The sequence below is a fragment of the Schistocerca serialis genome, chromosome 12 (assembly GCF_023864345.2).
Source record: "Schistocerca serialis cubense isolate TAMUIC-IGC-003099 chromosome 12, iqSchSeri2.2, whole genome shotgun sequence".
In the NCBI taxonomy this organism is placed as follows: Eukaryota; Metazoa; Arthropoda; class Insecta; order Orthoptera; family Acrididae; genus Schistocerca; species Schistocerca serialis.
This window is the reverse complement of record NC_064649.1, coordinates 95,854,101-95,874,698: the sequence shown is the minus strand read 5'-3', so window position 1 is coordinate 95,874,698 and position 20,598 is coordinate 95,854,101. Positions and strand designations below refer to the sequence as shown.

Sequence of the window (20,598 nt, the reverse complement as noted above, 5' to 3'; positions counted from 1 at the left end):
ATTACCGCGTCTTGCAAAGAAAATCAGTGTCATTACTTTACTGTCACACCTCGTATTTTTTCAGGCCGCCAGAACTATGAAAATCACTCGGTGAAAGATCCGGACTGTGTGGATAATGTCGCAGTGCTTCTCAACCAAATCGCTGAAGAGTAGCCGTCGCCTGAATGGACAGTGTGGGGCGTTATCGTACAACAGGGAGATTACCTTCGACCGCTTTCCTGGGCGTTTCGACTTTATGGCATGTCGCAGTTTCTGTAAAGTGTCTTCACAGAGTTGCGAATTGACTGTGGTCTCACCCTCGAGGATCTGGACGAGCTGAGGGCCCCTACAGTCGGAGGTCATCATGACCTTACCACAACGTGTATGAGAAACTTTGGATATCTGTGGTGGGGGGAAATGCGAGATGTTTCGAACTTCGTCTTTGCCGTTTGCCTGCGGGCTGTTGGCAAACTGTCGGAAAGAATAATTCTGTTGAACGATAGCGCCGACCCACACATCCACAATCAGATGAGGGCTATGCTTTACAGATTTAATTGGGAAACAATGCCGCATCCTCCATACAACCCAATTCTTTCACTTTTCGAGGCTTACACCTTTGACGACCTGAAGACAGACATGCTTGGACGATGCTTTCAGTTGGTCGACGAGGTTCAAGAGTGGACGTGATCGTGCATCCGTAAGTGGCAAATCGCGCTCTGCGAAACAGGAATTGATCGTCTCGTACCCCTGTAGGATAAGAGTATTAATGCGTATGGTGATTACTTTTGAATGGAGCCATTCTATGGTCCCGTTGTGGCGGGTGTTTGATTTTCATATGACTGCCCATAATATGTCAGCTACTGAATGACTTGCCTCGGGCGGCGCGGGATTAACCGAGCGGTCTTGGGCGCTGCAGTCATGGACTGTGCGGCTGGTCCCGGCGGAGATTCGAGTCCTCCCTCGGCCATGTGTGTGTGTGTGTGTGTGTGTGTGTGTGTGTGTGTGTGTGTGTTTGTCCTTAGGATAATTTAGGTTAAGCAGTGTGCAAGCTTAGGGACTGATGACCATAGCAGTTAAGTCCCATACGATTTTCACACTTACCACGGGGTCAACAGGCAGTTTCTTCGTGCAGTGACCATGAAGGTAATTATGAACTCAATTTCTTTGTCATTTGATTTGTAACTATCGTAATGAATGTTGATTGTCAGCCTAGAATCTGTCAGCCGATCTTCGCAAAAAATCAATTACCAAAATGTAGCTTCCATCACTCCTAAACTTCTACGTGTACCAAGTGGTATTTCTTCCATGTGCCCGTAGTCAAGACTAGTACATTCTTCATCAAAAATAATGTAGAAGATAGAAAGACTTTGAAGGGGTTGAAAGCTGCTGTCGGTGCAAAACACGTGCACGCATCTATGCGTTCGCCAGCAATAACGGCAAACGAAGTTCCACGTACCAGTTGCTACGAATCATACGATTTAGAAAGGGTGCTGGATTCCACCAGAGCAATAATAAGAACTTTTTTATATAGTGCTACGTAAATCAACATTCTCTGGTTTACAAGTACACTGAAGAGCCAAAGAAACTGGTACGCCTGCCTAATATCGTATACGGTCCCCGCGAGCACGCAGAATTGCTCCAAGACGACGTGACATGGACTCGACTAACGTCTGAAGTAGTGCTGGAGGAAATTTAAATCATAAATCCTCCAAGGCTGTCCATAAATACGTAAGAGTACGAGGGGTGGAGATCTCTTCTGAACAGCACGTTGCAAGGCATCCCAGATATGCTCAATATTGTTCATTTTTGGGGAGTCTGGAGCTGGAAATATTTAAACTCAGAAAAGTCTTGCTGGAGCCACCCTGTAGCAGTTCTGGACATCTGAGGTGTCACCCTGTCCTGCTGCAATTGCCCACGTCCGTCGGATTTCACAATGGATACGAACAGATGCAGGTGATTAGACAGTCAGAGTCGTATCTAGACGTATCAGGGGTCCTATATCACTCCAACTGCACATGCTCCACACCATTGCATAGCCTCCAACAGCTTTAACAGTCTCCTGTTGACATCCAGGGTCTATGGCTTCATGAGATTGTCTCCATACCTGTACACGTTCATCCGCTCGATAAAATTTGAAACGAGACTCGTCCGACCAGAAGACATGTTTCAGGTCATCAACAGCCCAATGTCGATGTCGACGGGCGGAGTCGAGGCGTAAAGCTTTGTATCGTGCAGTCATAAACTATACACAAGTGGTCCTTCGGCTCCGAAAGCCATATGGATAATGTTTCGTTGAATGGTTAGCACGTTGACACTTGTTGATGGCGCAGCACTGAAATGTACAGCAATTTGCGGAAGGGTTGCAGTTCTATCACGTCGAACGATTCTCTTCAGTCGTCGTTGGTCTCGTTCTTGCAGGATCTTTTTTCCGGCCGCTACGATGACGCAGATTTGATGTTTTCTCGGATTCTTGATAGTCACTCGTGAAATGGTTGCACGGGAGAATTCCTACTTCATCCCTACCTCGGAGATGCTGTGTCCCATCGCTATTGCGCCGACTATGACACCACGTTCAAACTCACTTAAATCTTGATAACCCGCCATTGTAGGATCAGTAATCTATCTAACAACTTCACCAGACACTTGTTGTCTAATATAGGCGTTGCTGACCGCAGCGCCATATTTTGCCTGTTTGCGTATCTCTGTATTTGAATACGCATGCCTATACCAGTTTCTTTGACGCTTAAATGTAGTTCCGCTGAGAAATCACATACTATAAAAATATTGCAAAATACTTTTATCTAAAAATACTTTCTCGAATGTTAAGTTGACATGTACCTTATTGTTCTTTTGTTAAAAGAATTCTAACAAAGACTGTTGACAAACAAATAGTTTCACGAATGACAGTTTGGTTTCTTTCGAAAGGGCACGGGTTATTTCTTTTCCACCCTTCTTTAATCGGTGCTTGTACCTCCTCTCTAATGATTTCTTCGTTGACAGCAGGTTAAACGCTAATCTTTCTTCCTTGCTGTGATACAATGTACAAATCACTCGCACCTGTGACAACTCCACGCATTCGTTCTGGTACTGAGTCAAGAGTGGCTTTAATGAAATAGGAAATATTTTGCCTTTTGGTTTCAATGTTTATTTGGTTTATGATCAAAAATGTTTCTCTTCTTTCATTCTAGGCGTCATCAGTAAACTACAATGTAAACAAAATTATTTAATTATGCCAATTTTGATATGGTATCCATAGCAGCATATTTAAAATATCTCATTATTTTGCTTTCTAAGGATCACTATGCATCTCCTTATAAAAAGTGTACAATTAAATAATCTTGTTAATATTATAGGCCAATGAAGGTGCTTATCGTTAATAACCGAAATATATTTCGTTATAGCTCAAATAAATATTCAGTAGTGAAAGAAGAAAATTTTCTTATCGGAATGATACACATAATTGAAGAAGCAGCGGAGGCAAAAATAGCAGTTAACATTAGCAATATATTTTAGTCCTCTTTTATTGCGCAGACTGTGAATAAGGTTCGATGTTTCCAGTGTGTCCATAATCTGCGGGTTGCTGAAAAACCCACCCAGATTTTTGCAATTCTGGCCCTCGTTCCTGAAAGCATCAGCTAACAACCTGTCACAAGAAAAATGAGATTCCCAGGAAAAAAAAGTACTTCCATTATTTTCGTGGGACGAGTGGCAGGTCTGACAGATAACAGGCATTATTAACCGCAACAAGTGCTCAATCTAAAATTCCTTGCCCTCCCCGCCCCTACTCCTGAGAAATATGAAACATTCATGGCACTTCCGTACAGTGCGATCATCTCTGCTTATTACGCGCTCCTCGTCTTTAGGTAATCCGTTAGTTCCACTCCTCTTATATGTGTTTCAATTGTCTCTGAATCTTTTTATTTCGTCATCGCTTACTACCCTGCGAGGGAATATAGCGCTCGCTACCCAAGCCACTTTCTCATCCCCACTAGACACAAACACAAAGAAACCCCCAATTCTCTCTCTCTCTCTGTCTCTCTCTCTCTCTCTCTGTCTGTCTGTCTCTCTCTCTCTCTCTCTCTCTCTCACCCCTCTTCCTCTCATCCCCGATACGGGCAAAGCCAAAAGAAATCCGCGCTCATCTGCCTCTGTTTATTTTCGTGTGCTCGCAGATGAACTGAGAGGTTGGGGGATTTCCCCCGACTGCCCGCACTGTTTCACCGATACCAATTCCTCCCCCCCCCCCTCCACCCCTTTCCATCCACCCCACCATCCACCCCGTTTCTTTTGTGTCTCGGCGGCAGCCTTGTTATTATAAGAGCTAGCTCGTCGTTTCTATCTCCGGACCCGCAGAGAAAGAAATAGCATCGGAGCATCGTATCTCAATTCGTTACGGTTGGCGGCACTGCGGCTACCTCTCGCTGTGTGTAGCCGCGGGTGAGGCGGGAGATTCTGGAGCGCTCGGCGAGGGAATCCCCAAGAGGACCGCTGGAGTACAGGACTCCGCTACAAGAAGTGAGATCTGCTTTTATGGCGTGCACAGAGATTCCCATATGGAAGACTAGCCCTTGGGACTGATTTTCTTACGTCTACGTACGACGACGTCAACACTGAACAATTGTTGACGTATTCCGCCTTTATTCAATTTTTTTTGATTAATCATTGCAGTGACCTGCGTGCAGCTATCATTTCGATTTCGTGTACACTGGTGGACAGATACACTGTAAACTGCAAATTGTTGAACATATCTGTAAAACCTCTCCTGTTTACTTATTAATCCCGTGACAAAACGCTCCTGTCTTCGTTAGATTTTTCTATCCCTCCTATATTAATGCTATCTACTAAGCTTCTTTAACCTTTAACGAATACTACTCAAGAATAGAATATCAAATGAAACACCTTGCAGCCATCAAGTTTCAAAACTTATTTTATTTGGCTACCAGTTTCAGCGTTTTGCTATGCCTTCTCAAGGCCCCTGGCCGACGTGCACGATGATTCTACCTCGGATCTGATAAATACAGGAGCGCTTCAACCATCATCAGATGGCTGACCCCTGTTTTGATCAGAACCGGGGTACAATCTTCGTACACGTCGATCACGGGCCTGAAGATGGTGTAGTTAAACGCTGAAACTGGTAGCCAAATAATATAAGTTTGGAAACTAGACGGCTGAAAGATGTTTAATTTGACATACTGTATCTATATCTACATGGATACTCTGCAAATCACATTTAAGTACCTGGCAGAGGGTTCATCGAACCACCTTCGCAATTCTCTATTATTCCAATCTCATATAGCGCACCGAAAGACTGAATACCTGTATCTTTCCGTGCGAGCTCTGATTTCCCTTATTTTATCGTGGTGATCGTTCCTCCCTATGTAAGACGGTGTCAAAAAATATATTCGCATTCGGAGGAGAAAGTTGGTGATTGGAATTTCGTGAGAAGATTCCGTCGCAACGAAAAACGCCTTTCTTTTAATGATGCCCAGCACAAATCCTGTATCATTTCTGTGACACACTCTCACATATTTCGCGATAATACAAAACGTGCTGCCTTTATTTGAACTTTTTCGATGTACTCCGTCAGTTCTACTTGGTAAGGATCCCACACCGCACAGCAGTATTCTAAAAGAGGACGGACAAGCGTAGTGTAGGCAGTCTCATTAGTAGGTCTGTTACATTTTCTAAGTGTCCTGCTAATAAAACGCAGTTTTTGGTTAGCCTTCCCCACAACATTTTCTATGTGTGCCTTCCAATTTAAGTTGTTCCTAATTGTAATACCTAAGTATTTAGTTGAATTTACTGCTTTTAGATTAGACAGATTTATCGTGTAACCGAAGTTTAACGAGTTCCTTTTAGCACTCATGTGGATTACCTCACACTTTTCGTTATTTACGGTCATCTGCCACTTTTTGCACCATTCCGCTATTTCTTCTAAATCGTTTTGGAGTTTGTTTTGATCTTTTGATGACTTTATTAGTCGATAAACGACAGCGTCATCTGCAAACAATCGAAGACGGCTTCTCAGATTGTCTCCCAAATCGTTTATATATATAAGGGCCTATAACACTACCTTGGGGAACGCCAGAAATCAGTTCTGTTTTACTCGATGACTTTCCGTCAGTTACTACGAACTGTGGCCTCTCTGACATGAAGTCACTAATCCAGTCACATAACTGAGACGATATTCCATAAGCAAGCAATTTCACTACGAGCCGCTGGTGTGGTACAGTGTCAAAAGCCTTCCGGAAATCCAGAAATACGGAATCGATCTGAAATCCCTTGTCAATAGCACTCAGCACTTCATGTGAATAAATAGCTAGTTGTGTTTCACAAGAACGATGTTTTCTAAACTCATGTGGACTGTGTGTCAATAGACCGTTTTCTTCGGGGTAATTCATTATGATTGAACATAATACATGTTCTAAAATCTTGCTGCATATCGACGTTAACGATATGGGCCTGTAATTTAGTGGATTACTCATACTACCTTTCTTGGATATTGGTGTGAGCTGTGCAATTTTCCAGTCTTTGGGTACGGATCCTTCGTCGGGCGAATGTTTGTATATGATTGTTAAGTATGGAGCTAATGCATCAGCATACTCCGAAAGGAACCTAATTGGTATACAGTGTGGACCAGAAGACTTGATTTTATTAAGTGATTTAAGTTGCTTCACTACTATGAGGACATTTACTTCTACGTTACTCATGTTGGCAGCTTTTCTCCATTCGAATTCTGGAATATTTACTTAGTCTTCTTTTGTGGTGGCACTTCGGAAGGCTGTGTTTAGTAACTCTGCTTTGGCAGCACTGTCTTCGATAGTATCTCCATTGCTATCGTGCTGAGAAGGCATTGATTGTTTCTCGCCGAACAGCCAAGTCCTGCAACCATCTCTGAAAAGATGGACATACAGAGTACTCAAGAACAGGTCAATAGAGCGGAACCTATCAAACAGACTGACGGTGTTCCGATTGGCTATACTCAACGCAGTCAAAACATGATAGGTATGTTCATTAATTGGCACGTTCGAAGAGCAAAGTGAAAAAAAAGAAAAGTTGCAGTTTCTGCTACCAGGTGAAAACATGCCGCTGTGAACATTCAGAATGTGAAGTAGGTGCAGGAAAAGAGGAGGGACGATCAAACACATGATAACGGTGGTTCTGGAACATTTGTTAGGACATGGTTGTAACTTAAAACGTATGTTTTACGTGGTCCGCCGACTCAGCAATATGCTGCATCCGTGACGCGGCACGGTCGACAGTTGCTCGCAGCATAAATGTTGCAGTGAGAGCGATATGTCGTTGTACGCTGTCCTTCAGATCACGAAGAGTCCATATGCGTCCCTGACAGGCACGATCTTGCAGATACCCGCACAAACACATTGAGATTGCCTGGAGACGATTTTGTCGCAATCGAAAGTTTCTCAAAGCAGATGTTTCACCTGCAAGCAACACATATTTCATGAAAATAGCGGCGTGGACCCAGTTACGCGCTTGCAAAGTTGGAACCCCGTGTTGTACAAGGACGCCTACATGAGATGCAGGTGACACTGTACATCTATCAGGCCCGCGAGGTGTCATCTCCTCGAAGAAGGACGGAGCGAGAATGATAAAACTTGTAAAACTACACGAGACGTAAGCTAAGTGCAGTGGATGTTCCTTGCACTACACGTGACAAAGTAAAATGCCATATGTAACAGTTCTGCGTATTGAAACACAGTGCACAGTAAAATGAACGTCATCCGTCGGAAGAATATTCCCTGATCAAATGTCATCCATTTCCGTGTGTGTCAAAGAAACACAGGGCTTCATTTGGTGCAAATTCTGTATCTTGTAGCGACACAAGTGTAAAACGTGCCGCAAAATATTTTGAACTGTTGACCTGGGGAAGGGATTCCAGTGGCACAGCTCGAGTAGTGGCTCCAGCATTTGAGGCATATCTTTCACGTTCGGCTGTAGCTACAACAACTGCAGTGCGAATGGGCCACCTCCCTCTCCCTGCTGCACCACCTACACAAGCTCATAAATTAAGGATCCTGCTGATACATGGTGAAACAACGCTCTGATCGCCGGTTTACGGGTTTAAATCGCCTCGGGGTGTGACTATGAGGTGCATTTGACCTGTGGGCGTCGCACAGTGGAGCTGGCAGCAGTCCACATACGCGAAGGTGTGTTGGTGCGTGTCAGAGTACGGTGCAGCGAGTAAGTGTGGAGACCTCTTCAGACGTGCTAATGGTGACTGTGTGTTGAAAATCGCTCAAAGGACACATACTGATGACGTTATGAGGTGTAGAATACTTGGCCGACTGGAGGCTGGTCAAAGACAGCAGGTCGTAGCACGGGCCCTCCGTGTGCCACAAAGTGTGATCTCAAGATTATGGCAACGATTCCAGCAGACAGGAAACGTGTCCAGGCGCCACAGTACGGGACGTCCACAGTGTACATACCGCAAGAAGGCCGATATCTCACCATCAGTGCCCGCAGACGGCCACGGAATATTGCAGGTAGCCTTGCTCGGGAACTTACCGCAGCCACTGGAACAGTTGTCTCCAGACTACTGAACAGACACGGTTTATTCACCCGGTGACCTGCAAGGTGCATTCCACTGACCCCTGGCCACAGGAGAGCCCGTAAAGCCTAGTGTCAAGAAGACAGTACATGGTCATTGGAACAGTGGTCCCAGGTTATGATCACGGACGAGTCCAGGTATAGTCTGAACAGTGATTCGCAGCGGGTTTTCATCTGGTGCGAACCAGGGACCAGATAACAACCCCTTAATGTTCTTGGACGGGACCTGTATGGAGGTCGTAGTTTGATGGTATGAGGTGGGATTATGATTGGTGCACGTACACCCCTGCATGTCTTTGACAGAGGAACTGTAACAGGTCAGGTGTATCGTGAAGTCATTTTGCACCAGTATGTCCGCCTTTTCAGGGGTGCAGTGGGTCCCACCTTCCTCCTGATGGATGATAACGCACGGCTCTACCGAGCGGCCATCGTGGAGGAGTACCTTGAAACAGAAGATATCAGGCGAATGGAGTGGCCTGCCTGTTCTCCAGACCTAAACCCCATCGAGCACGTCTGGAATGCTGTCTGTCGACGTATCGCTGCACGTCTTCAAACCCCTAGGGCACTTCAGGAGCTCCGACAGGCACTGGTGCAAAAATGGGAGGCTGTACCCTAGCAGTTGCTCGACCACATGATCCAGAGTATGCCAATCCGTTGTGCGGCCTGTGTTCGTGTGCGTGGTGACCATATCCGATACTGATGTCGGGGTACATGCGCAAGAAACAGAGGCGTTTTGTAGCACATGTGTTTCGGGACGGTTTTCTCAACTTATCACCAATACCGTGGACTTACAGATCTGTGTCGTGTGTGTTCCCTACGTGCCTATGCTATTAGCGCCAGTTTCGTACAGTGCCACGTTGCGTGGCACCACATTCTTCAATTATCCTTAATTTATGAGCATGAGTGTAATTCAGCTATTTCTTCAAATTTCTTCCTGGTATTCTTTTGGCCATTTATTGACAAGGGATCTGTTTACAGCTGTTTCTGTTGGCGATATTCCCTCAAAGCCGCGCCGCTGTTGGTGCCGTTCTGATGAAACAACTTCACCATCAGTGCGCGATCTTACTTCTAGATAGCCATTGTGTTCCGTATTGAAAACTTCAACTTTTTTAACCTTTTACACCGACAATCACTTCACAAAAGAAGAATCAAATCACAAAATGGTTCAAATGGCTCTGAGCACTATGGGACTCAACTGCTGTGGTCATCAGTCCCCTAGAACTTAGAACTACTTAAACCTAACTAACCTAAGGACATCACACACATCCATGCCCGAGGCTGGATTCGAACCTGCGACCGCGGCTCCGGACTGGAGCGCCTAGAGCCGCTCGGCCACAGCGGCCGGCAAGAATCAATTCCATAGCCAAGTGACATACAGCGTACTGACGTAAACAAAGGAAACATTTCGCACTATGACTGCTTACAGCCTGGTAGCAAAACATGGAACTATCAATTTTTTGATCATGTTCCGGAAGCGCACTGATTAACGAACACAACACGATGTTTCAGCGGCCTGTGATGTCTATAGCCCGTACAGTAGCATTCGAAATACCGTCAGTTTAAATATAACAAATATTTACTCCAAAAACAGTCTTGATCACAAATTATGTATTCCAGAAGGAGGTTCTTACTCATTGGTCTGAAGATGACCACAGTTGTGGTCGAAACCGGTCACCGGAATAAATAGTTAGTGATCAAGACTGTTTATGATAGGAAATATTTGTAATAACGTCGAGCACTGTGTACTCCCACAGAGTATTCAAAAGTAATTAAATTGAACGTCAGGTGTTAATTTCTTTTTCAACATATTCACCACCGGAATTTGTCGTACCTAGGGACCAACTGCTGTATCCGGGTTGGGGTTGTTTTGGGGGAGGAGACCAGACAGCGAGGTCATCGGTCTCATCAGATAAAGGAAGGACGGGGAAGGAAGTCGTCCGTGCCCTTTCAAAGGAACCATCCCGGCATTTGCCTGGAGCGATTTAGGGAAATCACGGAAAACCTAAATCAGGATGGCCGGACGCGGGATTGAACCGTCGTCCTCTCTAATGCGAGTCCAGTGTGCTAACCACTGCGCCACCTCGCTCGGTCAAGTACTGTATCCAGAAGTCTGCCAACTGTCAGCAGAGGCACCCTGCGGCAACCATCTCGAGCTCTGTGTCAGTCTGGAAACACTGACTCCGGTTGGTAAGCAATGTTCTGAGCTTCCAGAACCGATGGAAATCGTTGTCAGCGAGGTCCAGGCTGTAGAATGGGTTATCAAACACCTCCCAGACGCTCGTCTGCATCAGCTCTGTTGCCTGTGGAACTCCACTAAGCATCCTGCCCCGCTTGTTCTGAATGGGCTGTCGCAATTTCCGTGCTGTTTCACAGTAACGCTCAGCGTGCACCGTCTAACCTCTGATCAGGAATTAGACGAAAACTTCCCGTCTATTCCAGAATACCGAACACAACACTTCGCGCGCCGAAAAAGTTTTCTAGTATTTAGTCTCTCGGCAAGAGCCAGTGCGATGACAATGCACTGGCTGCTGCTCGCTTTCTGGGATATTGTGTGCAACCCATGTATCACCACCTGCGATGATCCAGTTCAGAAACTAGTTGTCGTCGCCATACTACCGCCGCAGAAGAGTCAAACCTCGCCCCATGCGATTTGCTCCGTTTTCTGAAGTCCGTTGTTTTGGCATCAGCCAGGTGCACAATTTCTGGAGCAGGTACTCCGTGACAATTTCATGCAAGACAGATTGGCACATCTGTGGGAACTGACTGCTGGGTTCTGTGATTGTGAAGCAATCCTTCACCAGACATCAGTCGAAGAGTAGGCAATCAACTATAAATCTAGAAATCGAAGAGAGAATGTTCCGAGGGGATGAGATGACACCTATCCACAACAGAGAGAGAGAGAGAGAGAGAGAGAGAGAGAGAGAGAGAGAGAGAGGGGGGGGGGGGGGGGAAGGAAACGGAGAACAATAGAGTGTTCTTCAAGGGATAACACCACTTTAAAATTTTCAAAAAATCGATTTTTATTGGCTTAAAAAGATTCTTTGAACCTTCTCAATATGAGACAAAAGTCTAATCCCTGAAAACATTGTTCTGTGGAATTCCGATCTGTTCCTCTAGCGCCTCGCGGGATTAGCCGATCGGTCTGAGGCGCTGCAGTCATGGACTGTGCGGCTGGTCCCGGCGGAGGTTCGAGTCCTCCCTCGGGCATGTGCGTGTGTGTGTGTGTGTGTGTGTGTGTTTGTCCTTAGGATAATTTAGTTTAAGTAGTGTGTAAGCTTAGGGACTGATGATCGTAGCAGTTAAGTCCCATAAGATTTCACACACATTTGTTTGTTTCTCTAGCCCCTCGGATAACCAGAAACGGCCTACGTCCGCCAACTGAATACCCGTTGTGTCGTCTGGGTATAGTTAGTAGTAAATTCCTGATGGTGTTCAGCAACCAGTCATAAATTGGTTTTTTTTATTACTTTATTTAAAAAGTACCGTTGCTGGTTTTTAATTATTCACAATTCATCATCACACTGTTTTCTCATGTTTTCTCATGTTTTCATCAAAACACATTATACACTGGTTTCTTATTAGTTGATCTAGGATAAGCAATAATTGACAATTACAAACGTGTAACCAAAATGGTTTCGCTACGTATTTGTGTGGGAATGCACTTTACTTGATACGTTCATGTAGCACACTGGTTTCTTCAGGTTTATTGCACTGAAATACATTCTCAAGGGTGTTTGTATAGCCACAGTTCACTGCAATAAAACTTCAAAAAGAAATGCGTCAGACGGACATACCACGTCAGTTGCATTCCAACACAAACATGTAGCGCAATCATTTGCAATAGTTAATGTTTATGCTAGGGCAACTAACAGAAAACCAACGTGTAATTTGTTACCGACTGATGATGAACTGTGAAAAATTTGAAACCGGTAACGGTACTTTTTGAACAAAGTAACGTAACACCAATTTTTGGGTGTTTGCTGTAGAACGTCAACAGCCACGGTCTCCATACATGTATTTGTCTGACAAAACTGGGTAGTCAGAAGTATTTAAAAACAATAATACGTTACTTTGCCTTTCGCGGGCAAGTGCTCTACCAACTGAGCTACCGAAGCACGACTCACGCCCGGTACTCACAGCTTTACTTCTGCCAGTACCTCGTCTCCTACCTTCCAAACTTTACAGAAACTCTCCGCAATATCCTTTCTTTCAGGAGTGCTAGTTCTGCAAGGTTTGCAGGAGAGCTTCGGTAAAGTTTGGAAGGTAGGAGACGAGGTACTGGCAGAAGTAAAGCTGTGAGTACCGGGCGTGAGTCGTGCTTCGATAGCTCAGTTGGTAGAGCACTTGCCCGCGAAAGGCAAAGGTCCCGAGTTCGAGTCTCGGTCGGGCACACAGTTTTAATCGGCCAGGAAGTTTCATATCTGCGCACACTTCGCTGCAGAGTTAAAATCTCATTCGGGAATAATACGTTAGTTTGGCATCAATAGCTATACGAAAAGGACGAGTCTTTCTATTCTAGCATTGATTTGAGTGTGCAGCATTGACTTTCGATTTTTTATTTACGATCCTATAGCGTAAAGCTTTGTCTTTCAAGTAGTCAGCTGATCGCACTAATCGACGGCCGCCACACCCCAGGGACTCAGGGCAACCAGTTAAGGGAGGCCATAAGCAGCAGCCGCTCCATTCACGAGTCGATCACAAGCTGACTGCACCCTCATACCCTCCGCTCGGACGACATAACAGACTGCCAGCTGTGGCACCCTTCTCCATCACCTGTGAACGTACTGAAAAGCTACTGTGCTTTGGTGAAAAAGAAGGTCAACACTAAATTCCTTCCAGTTTACCTGAGCAACTTTGGTCGTGACGTACGGAAATCTGTTAGGACGAACCTAAAAGCCTGAAAAGTCTCCAGGAATGTTCGAAACGCTCACTCATACGATCCAGTCTAGCATATTGCGTAAATCATCCAGTCTAGCATATTGCGTAAATCATTTGCGGCCTATCCCGGGCAGGACTGGAAAGCGGATATTGAACGCATACACAAAATGGCAGCACTAATGGTAACAGATTTGTTCGTCCCCTGGGGAGTGTCACATGTATGTTGAAAGAATTGAACGGGCAGACTCTTGAAAACAGACGTAAACGGTACAGCGAAAGCCTACAAATGAAGCTTCAGAAATCGGCTTTGAATGATGACTCTAATAACATACTGCAACCCCGTAAAAACTGGCCACATATGGATTCAGAGGACAAGATTAGATTAATCGCAGCATGCACAGAGGCATATATGTGGTGTCACTGCCAGACACCACACTTGCTAGGTGGTAGCCTTTAAATCGGCCGCGGTCCATTAGTATACGTCGGACCCGCGTGTCGCCACTGTCAGTGATTGCAGACCGAGCGCTGCCACACGGCAGGTCTAGAGAGACTTCCTAGCACTCGCCCCAGTTGTGCAGCCGACTTTGCTAGGAAAGGTTCACTGACAAATACGCTCTCATTTGCCGAGACGATAGTTAGCATAGCCTTCAGCTACGTCATTTGCTACGACCTAGCAAGGGGCCATTATCACTAGATATTTAACTTGTGATGCCTGTACCGTCAGACCGATGTACACCACTGATGGATTAAAGTTAAGTATTCTACCAGTTACCTCCTGTTTTGCTACTATTAATTCCCTTAACTGTTCCAGACCTCGCGCCAGCCTGCGTGAGCTTAAGCGCGTGTCTTTCGGCTTCACCTCATAGTGACTTGGCTGTCTTGCCAAGTCACAACAATATAAGTGATCATTCTGGTCAAGGTCTGTGCGTGGATGGGACGAGGAAAAGCACTAACAACTGATGCAATGGGAAGTACCCTCTGCCGGCCGGGGTGGCCGAGCCGTTCTAGGCGCTACAGTCTGGAACCGCGCGACCGCTACGGTCGCAGGTTCGAATCCTGTCTCGGGCATGGATGTGTCTGATGTCCTTAGGTTAGTTAGGTTTAAGTAGCTCTAAGTTCTAGCGGACTAATGACCACAGAAGTTAGGTCCCATAGTGCTCAGAGTCATTTGAACCATTTTGAACGTACCCTCTGCTATCCAGTTCACTGTGGTTTGCACAAAACTGTTGCTTACTTGGATTCTTCCTCGTGCAAATTCAGTTCTTGTTGAATGAAAGTAAGAGGCATACGCAACTCTGTTTAACATTTCTTAAAGAGTTTTAAAAATTCGTCATGAAAATATCAATTTGTAAAGAAATTCGCTGATTATGATTAAAGTAACCAAACAGAACACAATACAAAATCTACAAATAGGCTAGTCTTTGTAAAAAATGTTCTTGATGTTGACGTACTCTTGAATGGAACAACAATACTGATTTTTATAAACCTATTATAAGAAAACATAAACCAAAGGCGCACCACGAAGCAATTATCCGAATGGGACGGAATTCGGCATATGTGATGTACATGTAAAGACAAGTAAAACATTACAATTTCAGAGAAAAGTGGATGACTTATTCGAAAGAAAGAGCTCCAGAAATTCTGCAAGTCAGTAACGTGTTGGTCCATCTCTGGCCCTTATGCAACCATCTGTTCTGCTTAGCACTGATTGACACAGTTGTTGGCTGGTCTTCTGAGGGACATAGTACCCAATTGTGACCAACTGGGTCATTATATCGTCAAATTCCCAAGATTGTAGGAGGGTCCTGCCCATAAAACTCTAGCCGTTCTCAATTGAGTAGAAATCCGACGACCTTGCTGGCCTTGGGATGGTTTGGCAAGCACGAAGACAAGCAGTAGAAACTCTCGTCGTTTGCGGTCGGACATTATCTTGCTGAAATATAAGCCCAGGACGGCTTACCATTAAGATGAACGAAACGGGGCTGCATCCGAGATCACAAAACTACGGCGAGACGCTCTCCCAAGCCCATTTTGTTCCACTTCTTCGTTAACTTCACTTCGTTATTAGTAGCAACGTGGTAACTGCAGTTGTACATGTGTCGACTTCCATGATTTGAAAAGTACCCATGTGCAGATTGAATCAGGTTTAGTTAAGTAAAATGCTGATGTATTCTTGGGCCGTGATTAAGATGAAAATACGGTATATGTACCGTGAGCAACTGCAGTAACGATTTTGTCCATTCGAAGTTGGCAATCTTGGAGCATTGCCACTCTCCATGACTCCTAATGGTTAACTACGATCCTTCATGGTACTCAATAATTACAAAATTCCTCCGAGTTTTCCTGATTACCAGTTCCTCTACGGACTGTACGAGATATCGTTCTTTCTGGTATAATTCTAACCGTTTTTATGTTTATTTATTTTGTCTTCCAGCAGGTCGCCAGCTCACCACATAGTCCAGTATTACATTCCATTCTTTGTGACACGGCTACCTCGCACTTCTTTTATCGTAAATATATTTGATTTCATTTCAATTCACTGCTTGTTACTGGCCTTTAGTTTTCCTCACTCTACCTTTCACTAAATAAATCGTTGATCTAGGCAGTGTAATTACCTGCTGTATGTGATGGACGCCGATGTCTCCACAGTCCAAGGAACGTAAGATTAGCGGGAGACTGTTTTTATCTGCTTGTAGGTAAACAGTGACAGCTACTGAATCTCATTTCCATCTGATAAACCTACAACCTCAAACGGAACCAAACGCGAGGGGCCGCATTGTGTAGTCAATGTTTTTACGACAGTATTTTAATCAATACATTTTAATTAAAATATAAACCTTTGATTTCGTCTGAATGTGCCTGTCGCTATAATGTGATTACCTGACTGGGCTGCAACAGTTTTCATTTGTTACGTGTACAAACTGATGAAAAATGTTTTGGGTGTGTATGTTTCCATATTTCAGTATTCATGCCATTAGCGGATTGATCTAGTCTCCTACCGAACGTTTCGTTTAGGTAAGAGCAACGTGTAGTTCCATCTCTCAAGAAATGTTAGCGAAGTTCGCTGTAATCCCAAAAGACAAGCGCGAAAGTGTTAATCGGGCGTGTGTATTGAAGTCCATTGATGTAACGTGTTAGTTCCGGAGAGAATCGGAAAATTACGAGGAACTGTCAGTCATACGTAGAAATATACGCTACGTAGCATAAGTACGTAATTTTAATGCGTCACAATTGCAGATTTGACACCAAAGACAATGGAGTCTCCAGGAACTGATTATCTGCATTCTTGGAGTATATCACTACGAATAACGTTCACTGCAGAGTTAGACTACAATTATACCACAGCTTTCAGTAGAAAAAATTCCTGTGTCAACTGTAGGAGTTGCAATAAACTCATTCCAATGTAGTTCTTTGTGGCAAGCAAACCCTTCGACGTCGCGCACAAGTGTCAATAGCATTACTTCTAGAAATCTGAACGTAAGTATCATTATGGTATAATACGCGAGTGTAAAAAGCGTAGCGTTGTCCAAAATATCTCTATTACGACAGCTATTAACTACGTAGTTTCATCCAGATACAGGTGACAAGAGCGTGGGGCGTAAGTTTCAGCATTATATTTGCCCATAGAAACTAAACACAGAGATTTCTAGCGCATATCTATTAACAGGTGACTGTTTTAATTTTATAACATAAATATCATTTTTATCTCCTCAGTCACCATGTAGCATACACGCTACATCCAATTTTTAGTTCCTTAATAGCTCTGGCGATCAACTGAACTAGCAGTGGTTGATTATAGCGTGTACTTAACAATTCATTCTTTCTGTGGAACACTTTGGTTTTGCTAAGCTCCAAGTTGGTTTCAGCATCTTTCTAGTGCAATCTGTTTATTGCAATGTTACGGCAGCTTCAAGAAAGAGTGTTATTTTCTGCTTGCTTTTAGTTATTGTGAACCGCAGTGTGCTTACAATATGCCAATATACCCTACGCTAACGAATAAGGCATCGGGGTTTCTTAAGGATATCATATTCGCTCTTGTTAAGGATATCATATTCGCTGTTTTCTGTAGAAATTAGAAATTATTTATTTCAGTATTGTAGTTTCGGCCTCTGGGCCATTTTAAAGTGGTACTGTGAAAGATCATGCTTCGGCAAGTGTCAAGACTTTGAAATCTTACGACATGTATGTATGCCATTTTCAAAAATAGGCCTTTTTACACTGTTAACATCATTCACGTAAATCTTTACAAATCAATGGTCAAGCATTCTGTTTACATGTTTGCTCTGACGCCATTAATGCCACGTGCGTTTTTCAACATTACAAACGTTATTGTTGGTGTTATCGGCTCTTGGAAGGAGCTATATTGTGTGTCAATGAGTCAGCTTAAACTTTTAGAACGCACTTTTAAGTTAAATTTTGCGTTGTGGCTAGACGGAGTGAGTGCTGTAAGAGCGTTGTGAGACAGAGAACGGGGCACTTTCTTATCTTAAGAATTAATGAACTGTCTTCCACACAATGGCTTTTATCATTTCAAAATTATCGTTAAATATACATCCCTATGAGCTTAGGAAGCAGTACATGCGTCTATGTCAGGCAAACTGTAGAATTCAACAACCGCTCACGTATCTGCATGTGAAAGCCAACCCTGTTGTCTCATTTGTCCGACAGCCTATAAACTATTTAATAAACGATACTGGTGACTACAAAAAAAGCAATAGATTGTCAATTTAGAAAGCAAAATTAAAAGAAAAGGCCAACTGCTGTAGCAATTTAGAAGGAATGCAGAAGTTTCATCTGCCTAGAATCGCCATGAACTGGATGGCCACTGGACAGCGAAGCATCGAACATTCGACGACCATATAATTTCTGGAACAGGCTTCACAGCACGAAGAAGAAAAAGAAGAAGATGAAGAAAAAGAAGAAGAAGATGATGATGATATACTCGTGAGTGAGGACAGTATTTACCTCATTTGCAGATTTATTTCTATAGTTATTATTAGTAGCATGTTTTAGGCCGGTTAGTACCTCCAACTACATCTGGCAAGAGCAAGCCATTAATGTTTATTTTCCGCTGGGCAGTAGATCAGTGTTGGAGTGTGGATGCATGGACTGAAGACAGTCTGTACTTACAGATGTGGTCCACTTAGGGGGGATGTCTCTCAGCTCGAACAGTAATTCGGTGTGTCCGCTGTATTTAGAAGCCTTACGTACCATTGTCATTGGGATGGTGAAAACCTTTCCACTGTGTTTACGCAATGTCAGACTATAAAATGTACTTGAGGTTCCTAAAAAATGCATGAAACAAAACGCAGAATCATAATAGGCACATTTGGTGACAGCAACGCCTGTTCTCACAATCACATTCTTGAGCTGCAAAATCAAGTGCTACCTGAATCACATTCTTGATTTTAGCATCGTGTGCGGGAGTATTGCAGCGAGCCACTGGTCAGGAATATTAGAACATAAGCTAATACACTGGAGAAGACAGGTGGCTACAAATAATAGAATTTATTGTCATTACGGAAATCCCATTTCCTAATTTAGCATCTAAGTCACTGCAAGAGGGTCATTATAAAGTCTGTTCTCCTCCTTGTACATATAGTATATTTCCAGAATAAATATAGATTCATATGTTCTACGTATACCGTCGTTTTTTGTGGAATCATCATGCATTCAATTTATTTAACTGAAAATGAATCATTTACTGCCGTTGTATCAGATTAGATTAGATTGGATTAGTACTTGTTCCGTAGATCATGAATACAACACTTCGTAATGATGTGGAACGTGTCAGGTTAATAAAAGGAATCTATACAAGATATTACATTACACAGAATATTACATGACACTTAATATTTAATATTTTTAAATTTATTTTGTGGGGGTTGAGGAAATTACCCACTTACTATATCCAAATTTCATCTAATGAGTAGAAGGAGTTGCCATTAAGAAATTCTTTTAATTTCCTTTTAAATGTAGATGGCTATCTGTCAGACTTTTGATGCTATTAGGTAAGTTCAAAGACTTTTGTGGCAGCATTATTTACCCCCTTCTGAGTCAAAGTTAGATTTCACCTTGAGTAGTGAAGATCATCCTTTCTCCTAGTGTTGTAGCCATGTGCACTGCTATTACTTTTGAATTCGTTTGGATTGTTAATAACAAATTTCGTAAGTGAATATATATATATATATTGTGAGGCTACATTGAAGATACCTAGCTCTTTAAGTAAGTGTCTGTAGGATGATCTTGGATGAGCTCCAGCAATTATTCTGATTACACGCTTTTGTGCAATGAACACTCTTTTACTCAATGATGCGTTACCCCAGAATATGATGCCATACGAAAGCAGAAAATGAAAATAGGTGTGGTAAGCTAATTTACTGAGATATATATCGCCAAAATTTGTAATGACCTTAATAGCATGAGTCGCTGAACTCAAACGTTTCAGCAGATCCTCAATGTGTTTTTTCCAGTTCAACCTCTCATCAATGCATACACCTAGAAATTTTGAATATTTTACGTTAGCTACCGATTTCTGATCGAAGTCTATATTTATTACTGGTGTCATTCCATTTACTGTGTGGAACTGTATGTACTGTGTTTTGTCAAAGTTTAATGAGAGCCCATTTGCAGAGAACCACTTAATGATTTTCTGAAAAACATCGTTTACAATATCACCAGTTAATTCTTGTCTGTCGGGTGTGATAGCTATACTTGTATCATCGACAAAAAGTACCAACTTTGCATCTTCGTGAATATAGAATGGCAAGTCGTTAATATATATTAAGAACAGCAGAGAACTCAAGACCAAACCTTGCGGTACCGCATTCTTGATTGTTCCCCAGTTTAATAATTCACCAGTTTTTTGCATATTATGTGAACTGCTTATTTCAACTTTCTGCTCTCTTCCAGTTAGGTATGATTTAAACCATTTGAGCGCTGTCCCATTCATACCAAAATACTTGAGCTTATCTTGAAGTATTCCATGATTTACACAATCAAAAGGCTTTAAGAGATCACAAAAAAGCTCTCTCAGGAATCAGAAGGTAGAATTCACTTCTGGCCGTTTGCTACATTGTCATTAACAACATTCGCGAGAAAGGATTTTAAGTGGTTTTTTGACGTTGTCTCATTTGCGCTAGCCTCCAGATGTATGTTTAGTAGAAGATTCTC

The 20,598-nt window shown here is 43.3% G+C and overlaps 1 non-coding gene across 1 annotated transcript; it reads left to right on the top strand.

The window, feature by feature from the left end:
• The first annotated feature begins 12,863 nt into the window (after positions 1-12,863).
• Trnas-cga (transfer RNA serine (anticodon CGA)) lies at positions 12,864-12,938 on the top strand. Its single transcript has one exon. It is a non-coding gene; the product is annotated as a tRNA-Ser (tRNA).
• Positions 12,939-20,598: the final 7,660 nt, after the last annotated feature.